The following is a 22,516-nucleotide window of genomic DNA, read 5'->3' on the forward strand; positions in this document are numbered from 1 at the left end:
TGTTACTTTATATTATATGAAAATGTAAATATACTACTTAACCACATAAAATTTCTATTATCCAAAGACTTCCTAAAAAACTAGTTTTCCTAAATATTTTATTTATTTATTTTTATTTATTTATTTTAATTAGGTTTTTTTTTAAAGATTTTATTTATTTATTTGACAGACAGAGATCACAAGTAGGCAGAGAGGCAGGCAGAGAGAGAGAGGAAGGGAAGCAGGTGCCCTGCTGAGCAGAAAGCCTGATGCGGGGCTCGATCCCAGGACCCCGGGATCATGACTTGAGCCAAAGGCAGCAGCTTTAACCCACTGAGCCACCCAGGCACCCCTTATTTATTTTTAAAGATTTTATTTACTCATCTGAGAAAGAGAGAGAGCGAGCATGAGTGGGTGGGAGGGGCAAAGGGAGAGGGAGAAGCAGGCTCCCGCTGAGCAGGGAGCCCAACAAGAGCTCAATCTCAGGACCCCAGGATCATAACTTGAGCCAAAGGCAGATGCTCAACCAACTGAGCCACTGAGGCAGCCCTAAGAATTTTATTTGAAAGGTTTTACAGGAAAGGAAACAAAAACTACTTTATGTTAGCAGGAAAGGAATAAAGGTGACCTCAAAATTTAAGATTTAAAATATTAATAATATATAAATTATTAATTTATCTGTAAATTCAAAGCATATAAATGATTTTTATTTGTTACTTGATTTAAATGTCACAGTATATTTTAAGATCTTAATATGCTTTAATACGTTTCATAATTTCAAATAAGCATTTTTGTTATTTTCCAATTAGGACACTCATAGAGTATGTAAGCTTTTAAAATACAAACTTTTTAAAAACTACTCCATTTAAGAGCTATAAGCTAAACAACATTAAAAAATAAAAGTTACATGGAACTACGATTTTACTAAATTTTAAAATATCCCTGAAGGTTTTTAGCTTGGATCTACCCTCACCCCCCGCCCCACAAAAGTCCAATCTCTTGAAATATGCAAGACCAGTTAGTACAGATATTTTATTCTACAAAATATTTCTCTATATATAAAACAGCAAATAATCATTAAATACAGTAAGTGTGTATAATTTCCCAGACTTTCTTGTCACACGGTGCCAATTATAACACCAATATGAGTTATGAATTCATCAATTCTTATATAAATATGTGCGTGAATGTGCATATACACTTTATATCAAATAAGTAAGCAGAATCTTATTATGTTAACTCACAGAATGCAAAGAAACAAAATTGTAATGTCAGAGTATCTTCTTACAACACACCTTATTCCTTCCTTCATTCCTGGAAAAATAACAACAAAAACAACTAAAGAAATGAGAGTTGTGGTTTTTCAGAATGGGCTCTCTGTATTACCAGCGTAAGAATTCCCTGGGGGAACAGGTGAAAATAAAACAACGCAGATGCCCTGGTCTAAAAAATCAACATCTTTTAAGGTAGGGTTAAGGCAATTGCATTTCTAAAAACATCATAGATGATTCCTTATGCGGAAGTCGGAGAAACAGAGTGAGGAAACAGTACCAGGTCAGGGGACAGCAGGGGTGGGGGGGGCACACACAAAAGCTGATCTGCAAACACAGGTGCTAACCGAGGGACCACGTTCTCGGGAGCTCACGGAGGAGAAAGGGAGGCTCGGAAGCGTTAGGGCAGAAATGTTTCAGGTCGGATTCCGTAGGCTGCAACAGCTCCTTGTTCTTATGGGCTCAAACCATCCCAAACTGCTCTGATGGCCTACCTACGGGATGGTCAGGCACGGTGTCTGCTCAGGCGTGACCTCAAGTTGGCCAACCAGGCCTTTGAAAAAGACCAAAATAGGGGGAGAAATTCTCAGCTTAAAGGGAATTGAAAACCTGCTTCTGAGATGCGGGGCACAGTCAAGTCTATTCTTGACACCAACGGACCCGTCACATCCCCTCCACTCCAGATCAGCGCATTCAGCCTCGGCTGCATGAGGAAAACCCCATGGGGGCTTTTGGCGGACCAGCGCCCACGAGTCTGATTTAACTGGTCTGGGGCACAGCCAGGGCATCCGTGCATTTTAAAGCTCCCCAGGTGACTTTAATGTGTCACCAGGTTTGAAAAGCACCATTTTAGATCCCCAGAAGGGATCAAGGGTTCAAGCGACAGGAGGAGACTTAACGTAATTGGGGCTTTCTGGTTCTGAGTTAATCCGTGGGGCAAATTCTTGCTCTCCCTGTCTCTGAACTCATCACACGGGGAGAGATTCTCCATCAGTGAGTGGTCTGGGGTTCTGAAACACAGGGAAACAAAGGCAGACTCCTTGTTGGTAAGTGACTCTCGACCTAGAAGGAAGTGTGTGATGTGTCAAGAACAGACTGTAAGAGTTACTGGAAATATTTATGGAAGAATATTCATTCTTTGGCAGAAATGCCATGAGTCATAAGTATTACATGTGAACAGGCCCCCATGGGAAAATTACAGAAGAACTCCAAGTACATTCTAAATGAATGAACCTCTTGCAGGGCTCCAGGAACCTTTTAATACGTATATATTTTTTTCACACTGGCTTTAATTAAATCATCCGAAGAACGAAACACAGAGAGAAGCCTTGAATGATGGTAGGAATTAAACAGTGCAGACATCTAATACGGAGCCTGCCACTCAACCCAGTTTTCCTAGGCAGTGTTAGAGAGCCTAAATGGAAATGATTTTGAAAGCAAAAAGTACATCATTCTTTATAATATTTCCAGTACTTTTTAAATTATAAGAGTCATCGTGCTACTTACTCATGTTAAATAAATCATACTTATATGCCTTCTGTATGTCTATGTAAAATATTTATGTAACTTAAATACGATGCAGCCAGCATAAACTCTAGACTTACAATCTGAAGATGTTAGAAAAGGCGCTTCATCTCCGATGTACTGGACTTTGAGAAATCAGGATGGCGATATTGCTCTTCTCTCCTTATAAAATTGTTCTAAAGATCAGTTACCACGAGCTTCTAACACAACTCTGGAAAGTGCTTTATCATCATGAGGACCCCATTTCTTCATCTAATGGCTGTATGGACTAGGATGGACACTGTTAGCACCTGCTCCACAGTCCTCTGAGGCATCCGCTTTATCGTCGCGGGGCCTATCCTCTAGCTTCCACGCACTTTGCTGTAAGGGCTCACACTCCAGGGCGCCTGGGGGCTCAGTCCTTAACCATCTGCCTTCAGCTCAGGTCATGATCCCAGCCAGGGTCGTGGATCCAGCCCTACATTTGGCTCCCTGCTCATCGGGGAGTCTGCCTGTCCCTCTCCTTTGTCCCTCCCCTCACTCTCTCAAATCATTAACTAAAATCTTAACAAAAAACAAAAGAGCTCACACTCCAGACCTTCAGAGGATTCCCTTAGGGTAAAGAGCCACTGACCAATACTGAGCTAGAAATGCCTGGGAGGTTTTTGCTTCCCGCCTTCTCCAGTCACGCCTTCTTTTTAGCCAATGACTAGTATGAAGTACAAACGCCCAGCTCCTCTGCGTAGACACAGAGTAAAGTCTATGATGTATTAACACTATGCCCAGGTTCACTCAGAATCAGACAGAGGTCAGGCCTTTACTTGATGCTGTTCTCATCCTCGAGTTCTTGTCGGTTCGGCCTTCCCACACTTGCTGGGTGCTCCTGGGAGCACTCCCTTAATAAATCACCAGCACCTGAATCTTTGTCTCAGGATCTTTCTCCCACAATAGGAGAAACTGACCCAAGACACCATTAAACACTTGACTGCTTACATTTGGAAATATACAGTCCAGCACACAAAGTCAGAAGCAGCAAAGGCTCTTGCTGCAAGTGCTAACAGAAGGCTTGTATGCAAATCATCTTTTTCTACTCTGCCTGGTGCCTGAAGGGTAACAGAACAAAAGGAACTCAATCAAACCACTGAATTGTTAACTAGCTGGAGAAAAAAAGGGCCACTGGAGCTCTGAAGGGCAAAACGTTCAGGCGGGCTGAGAACAGAGCTTGTCACCAAAACAAAGAAACTCAGCCAAAGTCCACACAGGGAATTTGCAGGCCGCTGGGCCCCTTTCCCATCTTGTCTCCCATCCTAGTCTTATAAGCTTCCAGGTGGGAGAATTCCTCCCTAGGGAGTGTGGCCCCAGGGGAATAAAGAGAAAATCTTGCTGATGGTTTGTGTCTCCGCAGGAAGCAGATGGCCCATCTGATCGCTCCCCAGGGACACGGAGCCAGTCAGCCTTCAGGGCCTGAGCCTTCAATATCAAAGCACCTAAGTCTGTGTCCGTATCTGCGCACGTGAAAACCGGGAGAAAAACAAAGAAACAGGAACAAATCTGGGAGGAAGCAGGGACAAAAAAGAGAGGACTAAAAATCTGAAGTCCAACAAACACATTGCCTCCAGCAGGAAAACAGGACAGCAGGGATCAGGGGCAGAATGGCCAAGTGTGAGTGTGAGTGTGCCATTGTGCCGTGAGTCATACCATTTTAAAGACGTTGGGAGGAGACCTCACTGGTAAGTTGATGTAAAAATCGATCAAAAACAATGATCCATCCAGATATCTGGGAGAAGGCAGGCCAGCCCAAGAGAACAGAAAGCTTAAAAGCCAGATATTTTATTTTATTTTATTTTATTTAGAGATTTTATTTATTTATTTGAGAGGAGAGAAGGAGCGGGCACACACACGAGCAGGGAGAAAAGCCGAGGGAGAGAGAGACAGACTCCAGGCTGAGCGCGGAGCCTGACTCAGGGCTCCACCCCGGGACCCTGAGACCATGACCTGAGCTGAAACCAACAGGTGGACGCCTAACCGACTGAGCCACCCATGTGCCCCAAAAGGCCAGATATTTTGAAAGAAGATTTTAAAAAATAGAACTATTAGCGAATTGGCCTAGGAATGTTTTTCCTTGGAAAAGTAGTATCAACGTGATCTGAGAAGTTGTTATAAATGTGAGGGCCTATCGAGCCAGAGCGGCCCCACCCCGGGTGAACAGCCATTTTGTTGTTTACGCAGTAAAACTTAAATTGCCCCTGCCCCTCCCCCCCAAGGGGAACTTACTTAAAAGCAAGTCTGGGAAACCAGTCCCAGGTAACTAAGCCCAAATACAAGGATGGGTCAGGCCAAGTGGAGACATTCAATCAGTGGGGGCGCATACTGTCTCCCTAGCTACCAAGGAGTATGGGCCCCGCCCTTAGAGAGCCTTTTGGGCACCCATTCTGACTAAGGTGATAGGCTAGTTCAAATAGCTACTATGGGGTGAACTGTAGTTCAACTTGCCACCCGTGTGTGACCAGGCTCAACTACATGGCCTTTGCTCTAAAAGTTAGTCTGTGAGGCAGGGAGGGGTCGCACTCTCTGTAAGAGGTGATGCTTGGCGCAAAATAAAGCTTTGCTTGACCTTTGCTTTGTATCAGTCTCGCTCCTTTAATCATGGACTCATTATTGGGGGACCTAACATTGGGGACCCAACAATAAATGCAAAATCTACAGAATTAGAAACTGTGGAGATGGGTCCAGCAATCCGCTATCTCCTCCAGTTATTCTGATGCATGCTTCGATGTGAACACCACTATTCTAGGAGACCCAAAATCAAACCATATTGTTTTAGAAATAGAGAACAGGAAAACCTGAAGAAAAAAAAACTGTCAAACACTTTCCCAGAAACAAAGGTATGAATTTCCAAATTAGGACTCAAGATTACATTTTAGTGAGTGAAAACACAAGCACAGCACACTAGGCTCACCATCAATACACTAGAAATAAAGAGAAGATCATAAAAGATCCCAGAGGGACACAACAATAACAAAAAATCCTCCAGGATCAGGAATGTGAATGATGCTGACTTCACATCATCAATAATTGAAGAAAAATAACTTCAAATTCTGAGTAAAAATTGATTTAGAGCCAAGTTTGCAGGTTCTGAGAGAGAAATATATACAATGAACTATGGAAGGAACCAAAAACTTTCTCTCCCATGCCCCAGTTCTCAGTAAGAAAGGAAGGAAGTAAAATAAAACAAAGGAAGAAATGGAACCCAGGAAACGAGGGTGAGGGGACAGGAGGTGTTGATAAGTAAGTGCCACACGTATCACAAATCAAGGCACAGCCAGGTAGCAGGTCACCAGAAGAAAATAATGAGAGGAACACAGAAGAATTCAAAGTGGCCGCTAGAGTGAGTGTGGCTTGGGAGAGCTGGGGAACATTTTACATAACTTTGGACAAACAGTCGACTGTTTAAAGTGGACACAGATAACTTTGATGAAATAAAAATTAAATTAAGCACCTAAATGTTAAATTAATGTTCCACATACTCATTTATTCCTCTAAAAAATACAGCTGAGTATTTACTAGATGCTGGGAATAAAAGATGGGGAAACCGTGTCTGTTCTTGTCAAGTTTACATCCCAGTAAATGTGTGTGTGTGTGTGTGTGTGTGTGTGTGTGTGTGTGTGTTTGATTTGTGTCTATCTAATTTGTTTATGTCTAGATTACAGACAGATTTACAGTATGTTTTAGATGACATAAGTAAAGATAATACAAATAATGACAGACAGCCCTGACAAAGAGATGGAAGTACTAAGACTGAGTGATCAGGAAAGTCTCTAAAAAGGTGACGTTTTAACAGAGACGTGAACGAAGGATGAAATGAAGCATGCGCTCAAATATGCTGAATTCGAAGTGTCTCTGATGTGTCAGCTGAAGAAGCCCACTCGGGAGGGGGGACGCACAGAGCTTGGGAAAGCAGGGCTCTGGGGAGAAGGTGTGAACCAGGTCGGCTCAGGCACTGAGGTGTCACAGAAACTGGGAAATTGGGCTGAGTTCCAGAATCACGGAGCCCCAGGCCGCTGCCGTGGTTCGGAGGGAGGTTAAAGAGAAAAATGCTGCCAATGGGAAGACGGTAAGCGTTCAGGGAAATGCCGAGGAAGTCAGGAAATTCTGATCATTAGTATTGCTAATTAGGGTTGTCAGATTAGCAAATACAATTGTAGATACTGATGTTGTGGGAATATGGTACAGCCACTCTGGACAATCATTTGGTAGTTTATTTTAGAATGAAGCATTCACGTATCATAGGATAAAACAGCTGCACTTTGGGGTACTTATCCCAAAGACATGAAAATTTATGTTGATGTAAATACTTCGTGCATGGCTGTTCAAGGTAGATCTGTTTGTGACAGCCAAACACTGCAACAACCCAAACATCCTTCAGTGACTTAACGGTTCAATGGTGATACATTCATACCCCAGAGTACTGCTCTGCAGTAAAAACCGGGGAATTGTTGATACACAAAACAACTTGCTAGATCGCAAGGGAATTATGCTAAATGAAAAAAAAAAAAAATCAATCTCAAAAAGTTTTTTGTTAGGTATTTACCTAAGTGAAAAACACAGGAATTTTTTTAGCATTCTCTTAAAAATGAGGCATTGACATGTTTAACATTTTAAACTGAGTAAAAATAATTGCTTTTATGATTTAGCAACTTTATGTCTTAGCTCCTCCATGTGGCAGAAAAAAACAATGATGAGAAGAGAATATAATGTATCAGACTGTTTCTGTTTATACATGTAAGATTCCGAGTATCATTTTTCAGTGTGGCAAAGAGCAAAGAGAAAGGTTATGTGTTCTGTGGCAAGTGGTAATGGTTAGTGGCATTTTTTTTCTCAGTTTAAATATTTAAAATCTCATCAATTATTTTTCTTCGTAGTGACAAACAGGCAACATTCATTTCAGTACTTTTTTTTTTAAGATCAGGAATTAGACCTTACATAAGTACAGGTACCTGTCTTTCACAATTGTATGCTTGTGCTTTGAAATGCTACAACAAAATGTTTCCATTTTATTATGAATAAACACTGATATTTTAATAGTAATGCACATTCACTATTGGGGATTTAGAAACTACAGAAAAAGGTATCAATGAAAATAAGCATCAGCTTTTATCTCATAACCAAGAGGTAGCTATTATTGAAAATATCTTTTAAATTCATGTTACAATAAAAATAATCAACTGATGACAATATTGGAAAAACTTATGAAAACAAAAACCTCTTAAATTACTATAAATGACTGGTTTATTTATCGGGCATTATGGTATGTATGTGCATATTTAAATTTTTACTAACACTGAGTTGAGACTAAGACATTAAATATGACTCCCAAGCAGTATGGACAGATAAGAAAGACATAAAAAACAAAAGGGGCATTTAGAGTATGTTAGACAGTAGAGAGTCAAGACGGTCTAAGAATCTTCTGTGTATGTTTAGTCTATGTATTGAAAGGAATGCCAACACGGCACGTATCTTCCACAAACTTCCATCAACAAAAAATAGCTTTAAAAAAATATTCTATAAATACTTTGACAAATACAGAGAAAATCTTTGATAGCAGAACGCTAATTACTATATTCCCTTATAACTACGCTGCTCCCTGCTCAATGCCTTTGAGTACTCAGCAGATGTACCCCCAGCAGGTGTTTCAGAGGCTACAGTCTGTTGAAATAAAAAACAAATATGTCGTCAAACTACATATAGACTTCTCAAATTAAAATGCTATTAAGACATTTCACATTTGGCTTAGTATTTTCCAAAACTTCCACCAACAATTTTTTAATTAATTAAAAGGATACAGACTTCTCTTTTCAAGTAATCTCAGGTAATGCCTGTATTCGTTTCTTCTAGTTCACTCACTGGATGCCATCAGACCGCCAATAAACATTTTGCAAAAATGTGTGAAAGTTTGAGGATTCCATCTCCATTTTCCAGTGTTACTTGGGATTGGCCTTTTTCACATGAAAAGCTACAGTTTTACGACTTGCTTCTTTGCCAGTAGAGGGCGGTGTCACACATCTCATGAATCCATTTAGAACACACACACACTCCCCCTCTTCGTGCGCCCCCCCAGCTCACTTGATTCCTCAAATGTTAAGATCCTCTATGATTAACGTGGGGTTTTTTAAAATGCCAGATAAAAAAACAATTAAAATAATTAACTAAAGAGTTATAAGTCTAATTGCTATGAAATCTGACACTATTTAACATATGAAAGAGCTAATTTATGATGGAAATGTATGAAATACAAGCTTTACTGACATCATATTCAAAATATGCCAATTTTATGAAGATGTTCTTTATGCAATTATTTTAAAATATTAAAGGAAAATAATTTCTACTTTTCACAACATAAAAGATTCATCTAACGTTAAGGTTAGTAAATAATTGGCAGATAATGACCAACAGATATTCCAAATACAGGATAAAACAAATGGGGATGTCTCTTTCTTTATAACCAAGGTGGCAGATCCTCAAATAGGATAAGGCAAATTTTCTTGACATTAACTTCACTGCATATGTGTAAAAAAAAAAAAAAAAAAAGTATTCAAACCTTCTAGCTACTCAACTGCACCCAGGAGATAAGCCATGGAGGAGTCAGCCAATTTAATTTTATAGTCTTTATTTGGCTGACTTGCCACGTCACTGAGCCAAGCAATGCAGGAAGAAAACATTTTTAAAGGCATATCGTAACATTCAATTGCTAACAAAGGGTCAGAATCAATCAGATTTAAACCTATGACTTAATCACCAAAACCATAACCCTGAAAAAAAAATTAAAATAGATCCACCTAAAAGAAAGGTTATCCTTTAAACTAAATACTCTGAAGGTTAACCTTTAATGGAGGGCCAGGAAATTTTGATGGGGAATAAAACAAATACAGGGCTCAGTATTAAAAAATCTACATTTTACACTTGTTTTGATACTCGGTTTCTCGTTTTACGATGGCAACTTTCTTTTCAATTATTTCTGTTCTACTTTTACATAGCTATTGAGTGTATCATTTTCATAGGCTCTTGTTTTCAAAAAGGGAGTTCTGAGCTTAAACCAGAACAAACCTACTGGCTACCACAAGAAAGTGTGGTGTTCAAGGTTCTCCCAAACTGAGTTCTCCATCCCATGAGCACGATAAGCCCCACCAGGCATTTGCCCTGTCCGAGACACCTCCTCAGATCCTCAGACTTTGTTCACATCTGAGAAGTGAGACAGGGAAAGGGAAGGACAGGGCATTCACTTGTGTTGTTATAATTCGTATTACAAAAATAAACCAATCTAAAGAGAGAACCAAAACCATGGGCTCTGGAGCCAAACAGACTTCACCATCCATTCTACTAGAGAACCGTTCTAATGAGGCCTGTGAAGACACTCTCACTCAACTCCCATCATTTTAGGGATGCAAAACTGAGCACCAGAGTGTCTTCTCAAGGTCAGGAAGCTTGTTCGCAGCAGGGATAGGACGAGGAGTCCAGCCCTCCTAATTCTCAGACACATGCTCTTTACTGACCTTAAATAAAAGAGAAACAATGAAAAATAACTGTATGCTGGGCACATATTACTCATTTATGCCACATCCATTTGGCTAATTAAAATTTATGTTGTATCTTCTATTGTGAAATATGCTTAAAATCTAAAGGTGTCAAAAGAATATGTGGTTGGCTTTACAGTGAGGTAACCCGAATTTCCAAATACCGTTTATTTACTGAGACTCTGAGAAACTCAATTTCGTCATTCACAAGATGGGGATAAAGTAACAGTGTTTGTGTGAAAATTAAATGAGAAAATGCAACCAGGGACTGACACAGAGTAAATATTCGCTGCACTGAGGCTCAGAAATTAAAATAAGGTAACAAAATGGCCACAACAAGCAAATAAAAAGAGTCAATGCACCCACAGTGGCTGTGAAGTAAGAAAAAAACTATTTTCAGGCACCAACATTTTGGATTTTGGTTCTTGAACCGGCCACAATTCTTACCAGCACAGAAACAGGTGTATTGGATTTTCTCTAAATGTGGGGGGTTATTTTGAAACATTTATTCTTCCTCATTCTCACTGTAACTTCACCGCAATCTAACGAATCCCATGAAGGCCGAGGCGGGTGGGATGTGCGAGGCAGCTGCGCGCGACACGCCTGGTGCGAGGCCGAGGCCACACTCACCCCTGTGACGGCTTCATTTGTCCGTGGGACAGAGACGCGGCGTGAGCGGAGCGGGCGGAGCGGGAGGAGGGGGGGGCAGGCGTCCCGCTGAGCAGGGCCGGATGCGGGCTGGTTCCCAGCATCCGGGGATCAGGAGCCGAGCCGAGCAGGCGCCCCACGACCGAGCCCCAGGCGCCCCGCGGCTGCTTCGTCCACTGTCCCCGGGAAGGAATCTTTCCTGCTAGATCCACTCCGACCTGCTCTGTCGTTTGGGGCTTAAATAAGGTTTTGAAAATTCTACTGACCTGCAGTCATTGCGACTGTAGGGAGCCCCGGGTCAGTCGCCGACGCGTCTTCTCGAGCAGTTTCCTTTACTGACTTAGAATCCGAGTCGCCGGACCGTGACCATCGGCAAGAGAAACACGTTTCCTGCGCTTTCCCGCTGTCTCCGATCACGTCGTCGTCTCCGCTTACAGGACGCGAGCGACGGCGGCGCGAGTCCTCCCTGGTCACCCCGCGCCGTCGCGGACGTCGCACGCCTGTGACTCTCCCGCGGGCTTCAACCTGGAGCGAGTAACTGCCGCAAACCTGTGGTTCCTGGACCCTTTCCGGAAAGAGCGTGTTCTCCGGGGAAGTCCGCGTTTCAAGAACCCGCGCCTCTTTCCCCGGCTGCATTTATCTCTTTCTCTCCCTTTTGGAAAAATCATTCTTTAAAGCTCGAGTCCGCGTCCTGCTTCAGGGAAGGGTGTCCGTACTTCCCCTCCGAGAAACGGGGTGGTGGTGGTGGTGGTGATTATTCTATGTCCTAACCCACCTCAGAAGTGTGTGTCGCGCGTCATGTCGCGTCAGGCCCGGTCCCAGGCCGGGAGCGCAGCAGCACAAACACATCAGAGCGAAGTCCCTGACGTACGGAAGCCGCCACGGGCTGTCCCCTGGTCAGTGACCGGAGCGGGGGCGGGCTCCCCAGAGGTCGTCTCACTCCACCCTTCTAGACCGTCGTCCTCCGGGCGCCACCAGAACAGAAGCCACCGGAAAAGCTCTGACGACACGGCGAGCGTCCCGGTGAAGGGCTCCGCTCGGAGAGGAGGACGGTGGTCCTGTGGCTTCACTCACGTGCGGAGCAGGAGCCGCAGCCGCAGCGCGACGACAGCCTCCGGGAGGGCAAGGAGGTCCGGAGCCGGGTGCTCGGAGACGAGACCACGAGAGACGTTGCCCCGGAACGTGCTGAGGGCTCCCGAGGGGTGCGGGCAGCGCTGACAGGGCGAGGGCGTCACGGAGGGCGCTCCGGGGCATTCTCCGGCGCCGACGAACCATCGGACACTACGTCAAAAACTAAAACATTTTTAAAAAGATACGTTGCCCAGTGAGTTTCCTAAATAATTTTGAGAATCGGACACCGTGTCTTTAGTAGGTGATGGACATTCCGTAACGTTTGTTTCTTCTGACTACTCTGCTACGAATTCTGTCAGACTCAAAGTTTCCGGCGCTCGGGGACAGTCTGTTCTACCATCACGCACCGCGCGGGGACGACCCCGTCGCAGGCTGTGAGGCTAAGTCGCCCTCACGCCGGAGCGTCACGAAAGTGACCACATTCCGAGATTCTCAGACTCTAAGTGCTGTCCTCGTTTCTGTGAAAAGGGAGGAAAATCTACTTTTCAGATCTGGACGGGCCGCGCACGGCTGTTCCGCGCGAACACGAGCCTGTGCTGACGACGCTCCTGACACGCACATTCAAGCTTCCCGCCCACGACGCACACAGCGTGGCTGACGGGGGCCCGCGGACGCGAGCTTCCCCTAGTGCGCTCAGCGCGCAGGCGCAGACGGCAGGCCCCGCCCCGCTCTTGCTCTCCTCAGTGGGAGCCAGCACGCGCGCAGAGAAGGAAGCCGGTAACGCAACGGGGAGACCCGGCAAGGACAGAGACCAGTCACCGCCCGCAGGAGCCCGAGCAAGAGGCCGCACCCGGGTCCCCCCGCCGTTCCCTGACGACCTGCTGTGCGGCGGTGGCGCTCCGGTCCCTGCACCCAGCGCAGCGGAGGCGGCGGTCTGTGCGGATCCGGCTTCACTTCGGGGCCTGCTGTGAGGCGAGGACACGGGGGCTTGGAACTCCGGCTCCGCCCTCGGACGCCGCCGCGGCTCGGTCCGTGACGCCAGCGAACCCCGGATGGTGAGCGCCGGGAGCACCGCGGGCGGCGCGGGACACACCTGCTGCCGCTCGGGGGTGGGGGTGGGGGGCTGCTCGGGAGGCGAAGGCGCCGGCCGTCCGGTGCCTCGAGTCCCGCCGGGGAACTGTCGTTGGTACCGCGGGGTCCTGTCAGCGGGGTCGGGACTGTCCCTCACTTTACAGGTTCCACATCGCCCGAGGACGGGGCTGAACCACCCCTGCCGGGAGCCGCGTCCTGGCTTGTCGCGTGCAGGACGGGGACACGCGGGGCAGCGGGCGAGGCGGGGCCGGCGCGTCCCCAGGAGCCGGGAGGACGCAGACGGCAGGATGGACAGGACAGACGGACAGGACGGACGAGGCCCCGCAGCGCCCGCTACCAGCAACCCCCTCTCCGGGCTGAGTGCGGACACGAGCGCCCGCTCTGCCTCCGCCGCCGCGACCGCAGCGCTGGCGCTGTGCTCTGACTTCGGTTCGGTAACTTGTTTAGTCCGTGTTTCCTTCCTGAAGACAACTTCATGGAGATGTTCACTGACACCTGAAGTCCATTACCCCAGTGGGCCCCGCGAGTCCTTGCCAGGAGCTGCCGCGGCCAGGGTGACCGCCACCGCACTGGCTTCCGTGATCGCCCTCAGCCTTAACCGAAATCGGTCCCCGCGTCCCCGCGCAGGTCGGAGAGAGTTTCTGAGCGGCCCTTTGTCAGCGCTAACGGGGCACTAACACAGACCCTCACATCGCCTCAGGACCGCTTCCGAAGATTGAACAGACTGATGAGTGACGATTCCAAATTACATAAAGAACCTTCCCTTTACTTACACAGAGTTATGTTGCTGTATATTACTTTTATCAAAAACAAGTTTACATTCCTATTCCCATGATATATTTCGTTAATATACCAAATCCTCAAATTTGCTGTTTTTAGACGGCAGAGCTGGTATTTCAGATGTACCTTTACTCCGTATGCATTTCATTATTAATGTGACTGAAGTTGAGTAACCTACTTATTTTTAACCTATTTTTAAGCATTTTGTGTCATGCCACTTCAATTCCTTGCCCATCAGGCTTAATATAAAATACATATACTGCTCAGTCCTATGATTCACATGTTTACACTTAAAAGCAATATATGCTATTAAAAGGCACAGATGACTGAAGCATGGGCAAAGACATGTATCATAAGAATCATGACACTTAATCTGCCTCTTGTTTCAGGACAAATCAAGTATAAATTTCAATATTACCTACGTCCAAGAAATTATGGATGCTGCTCTAAGTAGGAATTAGAACACAAATGGCATTCTCTCTTTGTTCCAAAATTTACTTTGTTACCTAATACTCAAGTTGGAACAGCTGTAAAAACCCAGGGCGTCTCACTCTATAAAACCCCAGTAAACTCCATAATGAAACTGTACTGAAGACTGTGAGAACCACCGCCATGCTAACTGGTTAATTCTTTCTCAGAAGGGAGATGGTACTTCCCACGGCCGACAGCTCGGGGAAGAGCCTTCTCTATATCCTGGATGAGACCTCACTGGAGCGACAGGGGCTTCAGCCACCAGAACACCATCTGTCAAGCTTTGCCCTCAGAATTCCTGCAGGCAGCCTGCAGGAAGGAACGCAGAGCGGGTGTATGGTGCACATAATGTCAGAAGAAGGGCAAGAGACTCTGACTCTCTCAATAGTCTAGCTAGCCGCTTCACGTGGTACGGTTGTTGGCTGCTCTAAAATCACTCCCGGAAGGAAACAGAAGTTGGGGAATGGATGGTTCTCCACTTGGACTCAGTGATCAGTTTGTTATCAGGAGAGCAGACTTAGCAACTTGCCACACACACAATTTGTAAAACACAGATCCTCACGTACACACTGAAGTCAAGAGGCTTTGTTTCCGCTAAGTCATTCTGTCCCCAAAGATCGGTGGCTTACTGAGTGACAAGGTCAAACTATTCTGTGGAGTGATAAAGTGCTCAGGAAGAGTGTGTGCGCTCATGGAGATGAAGATTGTATCTGGGCTCTGCTGCTACTAAGTGCTAAGTACAATGTACTTTACATCCCCAAATCTGTTACTCTTTATAAAAAAGTGGTGAGGACATTTCTATATGAAGTCATTCTGAAGACTACTTAAGATAATGAGACAATACCGGTCAGCACAGTGATTGTTACTTAATAAACTAATATTTAATAGATTGGTCTCACTTAATGACTTGAAGAGCAAAACTATTTTGTAATTAAAGCCAAAGAGTCTCTTTGAAATTAAATTGTTCCATATGATCCAAGTATATTATATTATGGAAAATAGCAATAATCCGTTTCTGGCTTTTTCCTCTACTTTGAAATTATAGAAATACAAGTAAAAAGGAAGTGGTATTTGCCATGCTATTTCCTCCAATGATTTTAATGTTCCATTATAATTCTAGGCATTTAATAAGTGGGAATCAAATTAAAACAGGACTATGAAATGTATATGTGTATTAGCAATATGATACTCTACTTAGGGACAAAAGAAAAGGTGTGGATAAAGAGGGTACTGTCTATTAAATGTTAAAGATTAAAATCTGTAGGAAACATCGCATTAAAACTTCATTAGGTGCTAAGTATATTGCATATGGCCTTTTCCCAGAAACTTTCCTAAATTTAATAAAGTAAAAAATTTTACGTTACTGTAATTTTATGTTATTAAAGTAAGTACGTTATGTACACATGTAGGTGTGTGGTGATCTCATTAATGAGGTCGTGCAGCCAGTCAACCACATCATACAACAAAAGTTAGTGTGAGGTCACCACAGAAGCATACTGGTTCAGTGACTATAAGTTGGTCGAAGTCTGAAACCTACCCCGGTTAAATGATCGAGTTCATGATGGTCAAGACACAGCATTCAGGACATATTTCATACAAATGTTCTCAATGTAATTCGTATGTTCTAAGTTCAATATATATATAAATGTATTGATTTTGGGCCAAATATTTTCTGTGAGATCAGAATTATGATTTCTGTGTGAATAGAATTGTGCACTGCTAATTCCGTTGCTAGTCTAGAATCGCACGCCTGCATGCAATGGGCGGATCAGGGTTAGGCCACACCCAAAGATTTGGCGTGCCATGTCTATTTGTTTGAGAATATTTACTGACACAGAGATCACTACCTCCGAAGAGCATCTGCTCCTATGTGGCCATTTTGTAAATGATAATATTCTTCCTCTTACAGAGTTATTCTGGGGACAATGACAATGAAGGAGGAGCTAGAATCCGGAAGGAATGGAGGAGTGATCTGGATATTGTAGATGAATTCAACTAGGAGAAGATAACTGGCACAGTTTGATGACATGAGACTCAAAGCTAGGAGATTACAGGGAGAACACAAAGAGAATGCCAATCAATTCACCTGCCAGGCCAGGTGTTCTGGGGAGAGTTGTGAGGAGAAAACATCCACCATTTGCAGAAAGTGTTCAAGGATGGGAAGGGCAACTGGGTTCAGTGTCTTCAGAACAGAGCTGGTTTTCCTTGGAGAAAGAAACAGCAAGGTTCAGAAGAGAGGTGGAGGACCAAGAGAACTTTGGTGATGACTGATCTTGGGTTCCCAGGGACCCAGGCACAGTTCCTTCCTCAAAAACAAAAAACAAAAAAATCCCAAAACCCACATCATTTTTTCATTTCACTGATTAATCATTCCACTATGTCCCCAAATGTATTTTTTTTTAAGATTTTATTTATTTATTTGACAGAGAGAGATATCACAAGTAGGCAGAGAGGCAGAGAGAGAGAGAGAGAGAGAGGAGGAAGCAGACTTTCTGCCAAGCAGAGAGCCCGATGCGGGGCTCAATCCCAGGACCCTGGGATCATGACCCAAGCCGAAGGCAGAGGCTTTAACCCACTGAGCCACCCAGGCGCCCCGTCTCCAAATGGATTTAAAGTGGCTTATGAAGAGTAACAAAATAGGGGAAGATAAAATAAAAAATGAAGCAAACAAAACAAGAATACAGAGTAGAAATAGGTTTTTAGTCGAAAGCCATGTAATCCTATAAATTTGCTAGAGGTAAATCATAAACGAGGCTACGAGTTCTTCAGTCGCAGCACTAAGAAACACAATGTATGTTATGTATGTTATGTTGTTAATGTATGAGTCACAGTTGACAAGATAAAATAGAAGTGTCTCCCATCCACGACAGGACTTTGATAATGCAACTGACTAGTATGACTTCACTAGCTGAAATGCTGGACAGTTCATTAAATTTGAAAGAGCCCACTAGATATGTGTTTTATTTTTACAGAAACTATAAATATGAAAACCAGCTTCACAGTTATTATGGACTTTACTTCAACCCATCATATACTTTGCTATTTTCAAGTACTTTGGAGAAATACCTATCACTCTCAAACAAAATGGGATAAAACACAATGTTTGCCTTTACATTCTGTCCTACATGGCCGCCTGTCTCAATCACCTTTATAATTGTTATGTCAACATTTGATTTACTGAACCATGAAATAATTCTTGGGTATGAAATGCACTTCAAGGCACGGCAGGGTCCATGTAACATACAGGCAGCTCAAACCCGGCTCTAAAAATGATTCTCTTTAGTATAGTTCCCACCTCCAACAACAGATCCACCAAGCTTTTAAAAATCCCAATGACTTTCTACAGTCAAGTTTTTCAAACTGAGAATACACGAATCCGGACATCTTATCGGTTGTATTTTTCAGACAGTGCATTCTTTTGAGAGCTGTCCTTATCTCCACATTGTTAACACTGGAAGTTAAAAGTCGTAACATTCTCTTCTATGGTCACTAATAGGTCGCTTCTATAGTGACAGCTGAATTATTTCTGTTACTCAGCTCTCTTAAGATGTTGTCAGCATTACTTTTGATATATTCCATGGTACCAAATCAAGGGTGGTAATTACCAGGACAAAAAATGTGTTGAGCCAATTATGATAAACATTTTTAAAAGACTTGTTAAGACTTTATTTTAATAAGTTTATGTTAACATAAAATTAAATGCAGAGAATTGGGATACAGGTAAACACAGATTTCTGAGAGTTACAGTAAATGTATATCTGTATTACTCAGACTTTATGCAATATTGTCAAAAGAAACGTGACAATAGCATTACTAATTCCGGGATCCCTAAGGCATCAGCTAGATAACTGTGCTCTCATCGCCAGTAGAAAGGTCTCAGTGAATAGTTATATTCAAAGCCCCCGGCAATTGTGTTCATGTCTAGTTATATTTACATGAAAAGGAGACTTTCTAGGAAAACTCCATTAGAGCACCCCTTAAAAGCTTCTTTAAGTTCCGCTCTACTGACATTCTGAAATCCTCAGAGATTAAATTCTTGCAGATGGCTAAAAAGCAGAGAGAATGGAACATGTATTTCTAACATGAATCAGCCTTCTACTACACGTCACACACTATAGCAATTATTTTCAAATATATCTCATCTAAGAGTTACAGAAATATCAGGAAATGTTTTATAAGTTTGTAGACTGAAGGCAGACAATTTTTAACTTTGGTAAGATAATTAATCTCCATTTCTATATAAATTAAAATTATAGACATTACCTTATGGCCACAATCAGTAATTTCCTCTAGCATGTTCATTTAGTACCAATAAAAAATATGCAATAGTATCTTCCTTAAAACTGAGTCTATGTTCAAGAATGCATTCTGACAAATGTTCTAAAATGTACCAATAATCATTCCTTAAAAATTGCCTTGCCAGCCATAACAAACTAAATACCTCATTAACACCTCCTTCCATGGCCATCAGATGCATCTCCCTCCCCTCTCTGTCCCTCTTTTCACTGGAAGTGGCCCAGTGCAGCAATCCATTCCCCCTTCCTAGTTTCTTTTCGAACCTAAGCCTCCCCCAACTCTTTCTTTCCACCAAGGCTTTCCTAAGTACTGAATTCTAAATAAGCATGAGTAGGCTGTCCACGAAACTGGGGCAAATGAGTAACAAATGTACTTTCTGAACAAAATGAAATTTATAAGTTGAGGGATAGAAAATAGAAAATATAACTCTGAGAAACCTGGTACACAAGAAGTGGGGGCACAGAGTGTTTAATGTTGCAAATGGCAGCCTGCGAGAGGAAAAGAAACAGCCTTCTGGCAGGAAGGTTCTGGAAGAAGGCAGTGACAATGGGCACTTGTCCTTTTCTATTCTGGCAATTTCCCAGAAATAGATTGCTAGAAGCTACTTATCAGAAGAGTAGGAGACTATTACGTGAAAAGACACAGGCCCATCCTTTATCTAAGAGAACAAAATAAGACACAGAAAGGTCTTTACAGGAGACATTCTCTTACAGCAAGACAAAGTTCTAATACCCAACGGCGTGCTGCAGTGACCAGCTCAAGCTCCAGAACAACGCTGTCTGCGCTCGAGAAGTCTCCTGACCGCGAGCCATAACACTGGGCAAGGTATTACATTTCGCTAAACCTTATCTCCTTATATGTAAGATGGGGGCGATGATAATAACCAAAGTAGGTAAGTACAGGAAAGGTTGTTCTCACTGCATTTCCCAGCTCAGAGGACTGCCATGAGGAAAAGACAGAATATGTGCCTGTCAAGCAGTGAAGAGGCGGTCGGGTCACCATTAACTGCTGGGTACAATGAGTGGAGCTCTCTGCTCACCAACACTTACCCAACTTGACAGAAAGCAGTGGTTAAAGGGTATGAATTTAAGAAAAGGGAAGTTGGGAAAAAGAGATGTCCCCCTGGAGGAAGCGTGGAACAGAAAATGGAGGAAAACAAGGAATTTCTCAGGCAAACTACTCTGTAATTTTGACTCCATCAAATCCTGAAAATCAAGATGGACATTCAGGAAACCTGGATGCTAACAGGTCTCTACTAGGCAAATATCCAAGAACAGCTTCAGAGAAGTATCACCCCATCGCACAGCGAAGTTACTGCTTAAGGTACCACGATTTTATTTTAAGATCTTTCTTCCCCAGAGATTTATTTACCCAGGTATCACCGGTCTGATTACTCAGATTCTGCAATTTTCTTTTTAGTCTCCTAAATCATCACCTTCGGATGATTCTGATGCTTATTAACACTGTCACAGCTGGTGTGCAAGGGCAGACGACGGAAAGGAAAGCCACTCGATTTTACCACTTGTCATGAGCTTGCTAGAAAGACTGGCAGGGAGCACCGTGCACACGACTGATTAAAACAGATTTGATCTGCGTATTTCATTTGTTTTGCTGTTTGTCCCCTCCAGTACAAAGAAAAACCCTCATCTTTCCCATGTTTCTCAAGTACAAAGGCAGGTTTCTGGGCTCACTCTCGATTAACTAAAAAAAAAAAAAAAAAAAAATTAACTAAATCAGAATAAACGGACAGGGCATCTGCATTTTTAAGCCCAAATAAGATTAATTCTGCATACTCAGTGAAGATGTTTCTTTGTGCCACAAATCATGTGGCTGCTCTTAATCTGCCCAACGATATGCATGCCTAACTTCCTAAAATGTCTATTTGCAATAGTGGAGCACAGAAAGGAAGTGCACAGTTTAAAAAAAGTGAAGAAAGAAAAAGAATGGGCAGTAAGGCAGGCAGCAAGGAGCCGCATTTCCATGGACCAAGAGCCCAGCATGCTCAGAAGCAGTGGTCTTTTCCATGTGCTTCTACACAGAAGGTTGCTTAATGTAAAATCCAAAACAGAAGTTGTTAATGTAATATAATATTATCTTTATCTGTTTAAAAATACACGAGTAATTGGACAATATATTCCCCTGCTCTCACTTTTCTGAAAAGAGAGATAAGGCAGCTTAGGGAGGAAAAGAAATAGAATTCAAATAGGTTAGGACCTAAAAGAGCATTATCTGTGCAGAAGCCCAGGTTTCATTCATTACATGGTGTGACCTTAAGCAAGGAATTTAAGCACTCTGAGGCTGTGCTTAGTCCTGCTTGTAAACTGCAGTACTAGCTCTGACTACCTCACTGGAATGCGAAGGCAAACCAGAAGGCAGTAACACTTGGCAGAGCCACGGCAGTTTGCAAAGCACAGAAGCTACTATTCTAAATGACGTGCGAACTTCGCAGTTCACGGGAAATAGCTTTTTGTTTGTGGTCACTTTTTAGATATTTTATCATGAGGCAGGATGAGGTCCATGTACGACATAATACGGATGATCTGGGGGCCTGGGGAGCCTGAGGGGGCACAGTCGATTAAGCCTCCGACTCTTGGTTTCAGCTCAGGTCATGCTCTCAGGGTCCCGAGATCGAGCCCCATGTCGGGTTCCATGTTCAGTGTGGAGTCTGCTTGACAGTCCCTCTCCCACTGCCCCTTCCTCCTGCTCGTTCTCTCTCAGATAAGTAAATAAACCTCAATATTAATGATCCTTGCTATTTAGTACTTGAAAGAAATTGGCCCATCACTGAAAAGGAAAAAAATGCAGTTTTGTGTTTTTTCAAGTTTTAAGAACTTGCTTCTTTTGAAGGCACTATGAAAATAGCCAGATGGAGAAGCTGGTACCATTTGTCGTTTGATCTGCTAGATGTAATAAATTCAGAGCTCTTACATGTGTGTGCATTTATGTGTCTCATACATGCATGTAAATTATGAATATTTGTGTCCACACATGTACACACATACAGTTAACTTCAATTAACTGTGATTTTTAAAAGCCAATTAAAATCCTTGGATAAAAGAGAAAATGGAACAGAAAGAAAGGAATGTCTCTTTTGAATCCATACAGTGGAAAGGAGCCATAATGGAACTGGCAAGGCAAACTTCTCCACAGGAAGCCAGCTTTCACCTGGTTTTCTGCAACTACCTTTGTTAACTGAGAAACACTTTCCTCTGAAGGTGTTGTACCTTGAAAATAGTAGTCTGTTCTAACATAAGTTCACAGCATGAGACAGATTTCAAAACAATTTTTTGTTTGTTTGTTGTCCTGTTTATACCAGGTCTCTGATGGGATTTATGAGCACTCCTAAAATGCAAGATCACAGCACTAGTCTTTTAGTTGTTCAGCGCTTACTGAGCGGTCTCAAAACACTGTGCTCTGTATTCTGGGCTTTTAATTATTTCTTGGATATCTCCAGATGAGGTGTTTCTAACTTGGTATCTCATTATCCCTATCTTAAATTCAAGTCCGTCACCACATGCTTGTCACTTAGGAATGCAAATGAGGAATTATCCTCATGATTCTTTTCCTAGTTTACTTATTTATACTCTACACTCGGGCCATACTGAACCCTTAGACTTCGTAAAAAGTGCTATTTTCTGGAATGTCTCTGGGACGTTGTGCATGTGTGACTGTAATCACCCCATCACTGTAATCCCAAAATCATTTCCACTGATTTTTAATCTCCATTAGGAAATCTTTCCTCGGCCTTCCCACGGATGGTCCTCAGTGTAATTCAAGATGCCACAGTGTGTAAGCTACTGAGCCGGCTCTGTGGGTTTCTCTGGGGTATGTAGA

General features: G+C 43.2%; 1 protein-coding gene across 5 annotated transcripts in view; it reads right to left on the minus strand.

Moving 5' to 3' along the window:
- GULP1 (GULP PTB domain containing engulfment adaptor 1) overlaps window positions 1-22,516 on the minus strand; it is a 95,389-nt gene that overhangs the window by 52,730 nt on the left and 20,143 nt on the right. The window lies entirely within an intron of this gene.

Source organism: Lontra canadensis, unplaced genomic scaffold, assembly GCF_010015895.1.
Source record: "Lontra canadensis isolate GAN:19392208 unplaced genomic scaffold, GSC_riverotter_1.0 scaffold18, whole genome shotgun sequence".
Lineage (NCBI taxonomy): Eukaryota > Metazoa > Chordata > Mammalia > Carnivora > Mustelidae > Lontra > Lontra canadensis.